Raw genomic sequence first — 7523 nt, forward strand, 5'->3', positions numbered from 1 at the left:
CATGTAATAATAACAATTGTGTGAATCAAGTAAAGCTGTCTTTTGCAATTGACTGGTGGTGAGTCTATCAATGCTGGGGATATTGAAATGTTCCAGGTTTTTTTGGGATTACACCCAAAATGCGTATTCCTATTGGCACTATCTTTGCTTTCTTTCGCCATGGTCATTCTATATATATTTGCAAGTCTTTGTTTTTGTCATTATAAGTATTATTGCAAATAATATTAGTAATAATCATAACAATATATTTTTCATTAGGAGAGATCAAGCAGGACAGTATTGGTACACCATCTGTAGCTATTATCACAATTTGATGGATTGCTCCAAACTGTATAGCAATTAAAGAATTTAGGAGCAAGAACAAAAAAAAAAGTTAGTCTTTTATAATGGAAAAATAGTTTTTTTAAAAGAAAGTACAGTATAATTGTACATTATCAAAGTAAAGGGCACCCAGGGGTAGGATTCTGCCTGTTCACACCTATTCACTAGAACCGGCTGTCAACATTCTAAGCAGTTCGGTTGTTAGAAGAAATTATTGGCCTAATCCTGTAAGGAAGGGAGGAAGGAAACATTCTGGTGTTGCTTACAGAAACTGCCTCTCTGTTAACCCTTATTACATTCTTGGCAGGACTTGACTTCCTGTCTCAGGAACTTCTCTGGAGTTTTTTTTTTCTCCTCCTTTGCTGGTACTTTGCTTGTGTGGAATGACCATTCAAAGTTACAATGGCACTGAAAAAAGTGACCATTTTTCAGACTTATGACTGTTGCAGCATCCCCACAGTCACGAGAGGCCCGGTGAGGAGATGCGTACCTCTATGTGAGTGATATTAAGTTGGCCACACCCACCCAATAACATGACCACCAAGCCACACCAACCAACTAAGCCATGCCCACAGAACTGGTTGTTAAAAAATTTGAATCCCGCTCCTGAGGGCATGATAGGTCAAAGATGTTCTATATTCATAAGATATAATTCACTGGAAGAAATTGAAAGTGTGTCAACAACATTTTTTCAGAGGCCAGAATGTCTGCAAAAAAGTGCTACTGTTATGCTGCTACATCTCTAGTGTGTTGAATTTATTATTTCCCCAGACAAATGATATGGCAAACAGAGCTGATGAAATATTAGAGAAGGTTCTTAAGTAGTAAAGGGGAATCTTAAAATGTCAGAATAGGACAACACAGATTCGTATCATTATTTTTGAGGTTAAAGAACTAAGAGTAATAAGGTTATCTGTCTGATGTTTCATGTAGGAAGTTTGGAAATTACCTTGTGCGCTACTATTAATGGGAGAGAAAATAATCCTCAAATGAAGACCTGTACAAAATTATGATAAAGATGCAAAACTTTTAATTAAGCTTACATGTACATAATTTATTTTATCATTCATTAAAATGGAGTGTGAATGCCTGCAGCAATGACAAAGCTGCATATTAGAAAGGAAATTGACCCTGAATCAGTAATACTTAAACCAGGGGACATGGCAAATGTACATAGAGGAGACACATAGAAAAATGATAGATGGATAGATAGATGAGAGGGGGGGGAGGAGGGAGGGAGGGAGGGAGAGGGGGAGAGAAAGAGAAAGAGGAGAGAGATAATAGATATAGTAAACAAACGATAGATGATAGAGATAATAAGATTTTACTTGCAAGCCTGATGTAATTCTGGTAGGAAGCAAAAGATATGAGCAAATAAAAAAAAAATGTGAGAAAGGAAAAAACAGTTCTGAAAAATCTTGAAAGATTAAGACTTAGGATAACAACAATTTTAGAGCAGTTGTTCATTTGAGTCCTGAACTGCTGAGTATAAAGACAAATTCTTGTGTTGTAGGTCGTTATTCTCTTCTGATACTATTTTGTAAAATTTGCAGCAATGAGTCAAATGCCTTAGGATCTATTTCTCCTGCCTGGAATTTATGCATAGATCTGCATGATTTGGTCAGCATTTCTTAGGCAAGCCGTACTTCAGGGAATGTGCATATATTTTATTTTAAACCGCTTAGAGAGGGCAGTAAAGCACTATAAAGCAGTATATAAGTCTAAGTGCTATTGCTATAAACATGAGGCATTTGCAAAAAGGATTTAAAAATATGCCAGAATGGCAGAAGCCCTGACTATTTTTTTTATAAGTGCCACAATTTGATGGGATTTCCATGTCATATGTTTGCAATTACCATCTTGATATTTTTGATCTGCAGATAATCCTGCAGAGTCACAAAGTCACAACCCTATTAAACATTCAAGAGAGATAAATCCCAAAATGCTACAAACCTAGAGAAGTCTAGGATGAAATAGATCAGGGTTCCCCCAATTTGTGGGCCATGGCTCGCTAGTGGGCTGTGAGGGGATTGCAACCAGGCCATGGAAACAGCCAACTGCGCATGCATGCGCTTCCTCATTTGCACAAGCAGCAGGTGAGTGCATGCACATGTGCTCTATTTGCATGAGTGGCAGGGGCTTGTGCACTTGTCAGCCACTCATGCAGAACCATCCCCTCTCACACAAACACACACGCACATGCCGGTCCGCAAAGCTGGCAATGTTGGGGAATTCTGAAATAGACCACTGATTTCATTGGAGTTTTAATTTAGCAAAATGTTTATAACCTTTGCTTGTGACTTTATTTATTTATTTATTTTGGTGATGGGTGAACTTGTGAGGTAATTCCATTTTTATTGACATCCCTTTGTCTATTATTGCCTTGTTTGTTCTTTATATGTTTTTTAAATGTTTTATTGGAATTAATAAGTATAGTGGTTTTCGATCCATGCTCACCACTGGAGCACCACGAGTTGGCTGGCTTTGGGCCAGCCATAGAGGTGGTGAAGAGGGGGGAGACTGCCAGCAGGGTCAAGGAGAGCTCCTCCCCAGCTGGCCATTACTCCCTTTCCCGAAGGCAGTTGCAGCGGTGGTCAGAAATGGCCACCTCAAAGAAGAACTCGACTGGCAAAGAATGTGCAGGAGGAAGATAAGAAGAGAAATTTTTGGCTGACAAGGTCAAATTGAAAAAGCAACAACATAAGGTACCCTGGAATTTGAACCCTTAAGGAATAACATTGCTCCCAAAGAAGATTTTAAAGCGGTGAATGAGAGAGGGAAGGGAAAGGATTTGGGTTTTTTTCTTTCCTTCCCCATATTGACAATTGAGAGATTTAAATAAGAAACTGACAAAAATCCACTTTGACATCAACAGGCATTTAAGCTGAAAATAAAATGTCAAGGGATAATAAAGACTTCTGGATTTTCAAACTTTTAAAAGAAGGAAAGGAGAGAAAAGGAAAAAACCAAAAGGGTGGGATCTGGAAAAATGGAGAAGACCACCTGGAAGTAAAAGGAATTAACCGTGAAACTTTAACAAGATTCCTAAAAGATATATTCTAACTGAAACTTTGTAACAAGATAATAGAACCCCAGGAAGAGAAAGTGGAAACAGTTATTATTTGAAACAGTTTGGGATTATTTAGATTACTTGGTGATTTTTGGATTTTTGGTTATTGGATCTAAAGGATTAAAATCAACCAGGTGGTTGTTTAAAAGTTTCTAAAATGGTATCACTCTTGGAAGAACTGAAAATGGAACTTAAAAAACAGATAGAAGATGCACAAGAAGGAAGAGGGGTTTTTGGCTTCGTATTTCAATTTTTAGAAATGGAGATCCTGGACTATGAGAAACAAGAAATGTCTGTAGAACAAGAAGGGCGAGACAAAGAAGAAGCCATCATCAGTGACCAAGTAATTCTCTGTGGGGAAAAGAAAGGAAAGGGGGGAAAGAGAGTGAAAAATTTAAAATCTGAAAAACAACCAAAAAAAGAATAGTTTGAAAAGTAATTACAATATTAGGAAAAAACAGAAGAGAGGATTACAGAAGAGAGAATTAGAATTAGAGAGACAAGGGGTCAAAAATGGGAGGGAGAAGAAGAGGGGAAAGAGGGAAAGGAAAAGAAACAGGATATAGAGAAACAGGGAAAATGTACAAAGATTAAAGGTATAAGCCTATTTAGAAGACACAAAGACAATGGGTGAAAATTTAATTGAAAGAGGGATTCTGCAAGGGTACAGAAGGTAGTATTGTTATATTAGAAATAGAAATGAACTTAGAAAATATGAAACAAGTGGCGATTAAAATGATAGATAAAATACTCATGGTAATGTAATGAAATGTTTGTTAATAAATAAATGAAATAAAGAGAATGAGAGAATGAAATTAGGAAAGGATGAGAACATTTTAATTATTATTAATGAGTTATAAAAATTTAAGTGAAGAGGAATATGAAAGAAATATGAAAAAATATGGAAATATTATAAGTGTTCCTAAGAAAGTATGATATCCCATTGAAAATAAATGTTAAAAATGTTAAGATTACAACTAATATTAATGATAGAGCTGAATTGGAATAGAATAAGTATTTTATTTATTATTGTTTTATATATATATATATATGTATATATATATGTTTTCTGAGGTTCTCATGGTATTTGTATGTGGATCTTTGTTGTTGGTTTCTCGCGAGATTCAAGTATCTAGGCACGTTGCCTAGATACTCAATCTGCTGAGAAACAACAACAAGATCCATATATATATATATATATATATATATATATATATATATATACACTTTCTTTTAAGAACTTAGTGTGTATTTTAAGAATGTACCAAGCAGAATTCGACTGGAAGTTATGTGTTATATTGAATGTTATATTTGTAAAGGCATAAATTGAAGTTTAAATAAGAGCTGAATGGACAAAAATTAAAAGATACAAAGGTGTGATACTCCAATCAGTAACTACAGGGGAAAATTTTGTTTAATGAGAAAAGAAAATATGAACTTGAAACAGGACAGACAAAAATATAAATATAATGATTAGAAAGATATTGAAACTTAAAAAAAGATATATACAATTGAATATAGAAAGGAATGAGATAATTAAAAGCAAGGTTGAGAAAACTAAGGGAAGGGAAAAAATATTGAGAAAATGTTAAAATAGTAATAAGATATGTAGTAGAACACGAAGATGAATATGAAATTGAGTTTGTGTCTGTATGAAAAAGTGATAACCCAGGACCATACTATTCTCAAAAAAAGATATTTTATTTGTATTATGTTTTGTGAAAACCCAAATAATTTTTTTATTTTAAAAAAAAAAGGAAATAGAGCTTGCCATCATTTCCCCTGAAAATGCCAGAGAATTCCACTGGGATCTAAAAGTATTACACTCCCAGCTTGTGCATAGAACTGTATATAACTTTAACAAATTTCTCTTCACTGAGAGGTTGGGTGAATTATTTTTCTGAACTTCTCCAGAAGAACCTCTTCAAAATCTTGTGAGGACAGAGTTCTCCTGTTGGATTCAGAAGACAATGGAAAAAGTTATCCCAGGAAGTTTTCCCTTGGGATTTCACTGACCTCTGAAAAATAGAGGGATTACAGATTGCTGGAGAAAAGATTTTGGAGAAAAAAAACCCTGAAGATTCATGTACATCACTCTCTCAGACTCCTCTAAATTAATTAACTGCAAAACATTACAAGAAACATTTCTCCAAAATTACTTTCTTTCTGAGAATGATAACTAATAGAGAAAACTGCAAGACAATTGGTCTGCCCAGCAGACAATTCTCTTTGGCCTTATTATCTATATTATTTTAGTCAATGTTGTCTAAATCATCATTGCTATGATATGCTCATGGATTGATTGGATGGCTATTTATGATCATCTGTACTGTATCTTTAAATACTGAAATTTATTTTCATTTTATATGGTTGGAGCCATTTTGTGCACAATCCTCTGGAAATGGCTGGCAGAAGAAAGGCTGGTATTTAAAGTTCATCTCAAAATATATCCCTAGATGCTCTTCAAATGAAAGGTTTTTTTTTTTTTAAGCAGGCCAATCAGTGTATACATTTCATCAAGATAAGTTGAAAAATATTTGTGTCTATATACCATCAAACTAGTCAAATGTTACCTGTCTAATAAAACATAATTAGTTCAATATTCTGAAGTGAACTATTTTAGAAGAGAGATAGGGAAAGCTTCTGAATTCTTTAGAAATTCACATATTAGAATAAAATGTATGATATGTAGAAAAATAACCCTGTTGATTAAGTTGAATTTTAAGGTAAGAAAAGGTTCCCTCTAACCTAACATGCTATTTCCCTCAAAGGAAATATTCCAGTCATATCAACCATTAATTTAACTCTACTCCATTTATTTTTCATATTAAAAATGAACAAGACACTGAATATGACACTGAATCACAGTTTGTTTAGTTTATTTAATTGATAGACTAAAGAGAGATAATATATTAAAGCATGGTTAAGGGTACCTCTGCATTTGACCTGCACATGTCAGGCACAAAGAATCTGGATCATTCATTAAGCTGCTTATAAAGAAGATTTATTGCTCATGCCTATACCAAGAATCTAGTCAACTACCTGTCAGCACTAAATTGGCACTAGGTAAGTCTCAATGGAATTCAAGAGGGTCTGGATTTTGAGTATTTTTGGACACAACAGTTCTAAGCTGAGCCTCTCTTGATCCCCCCCCCCCGGTTCTACCTCTTCTTCTCTTACATCAGGGTCACAATCAATTATTCAAAGAGTCTCCTTTGAATTTTCCTTCTACTAGGTAAAACACCACAGTGAGTCAGTGAAGAATTGTCTAAATCTGGATATTCTTATATGTGTCTAGTAGCTTGCAGTTCTATAGCTGCCTGAAAAAGACATTTCAACAAGAGGCAGAGTTAGTTTGCCACTCTTGTCTAAAGTGATTTACATTGTCACACAATGAGGATAATAAAAGCTGGACTTAGAAGTGGGATATATTATTAGGAGGGTTCAAACATTTGTTGACAAATAAACAAAATATGAAAATTGAAGAACACTGTATTTTCTTAGATGTGAATTGTAACATTTGATCTTTATGTACAAATATATAATCACACAAAGAAGCAAATTAATGCTATTGCATTAGACTGCATTTGTAAGTACAAAGCTTCTTGTGAATGCAATGAGAAACAATATTTATTGGCAGATATAGATAGGATAGATAGATAGATAGATAGATAGATAGATAGATAGATAGATAGATAGATAGATAGATAGATAGATAGATAGATAGATAGATATGATACATAGACAGATATACAGAGAGAGAGAGAGAGAGAGAGAGAGACAGACAGACAGACAGACAGACAGACAGACAGACAGACAGACAGACAGACAGAAAGATAGACATCAATATTGGGAACAAATTTGATATTACATTAATAAAAATAATACAGAGATAATTTAGGTTGTGAATTTGGGGAAATTGCAGTGATCATTTAAAGTAAATGGCAATAAAAGTAGTTAGAATAGAACTGAACTCTTCTCTTCATGTCTCCTCTTCCCTTCCCTTCTGTTCCGTTCCATTCCACTGACGGAGATAATAAAATAGATTACTCTTTATTACCACAATGTAGAACTGAATATAGGCTTTTATTCATGTCCCGTTATATTTACTTTTTGTCTTCCTCTAATAGTA

Source organism: Pseudonaja textilis, chromosome 8 (assembly GCF_049901715.1).
Source record: "Pseudonaja textilis isolate UNSWEBS1 chromosome 8, rPseTex1.2, whole genome shotgun sequence".
NCBI lineage: Eukaryota > Metazoa > Chordata > Lepidosauria > Squamata > Elapidae > Pseudonaja > Pseudonaja textilis.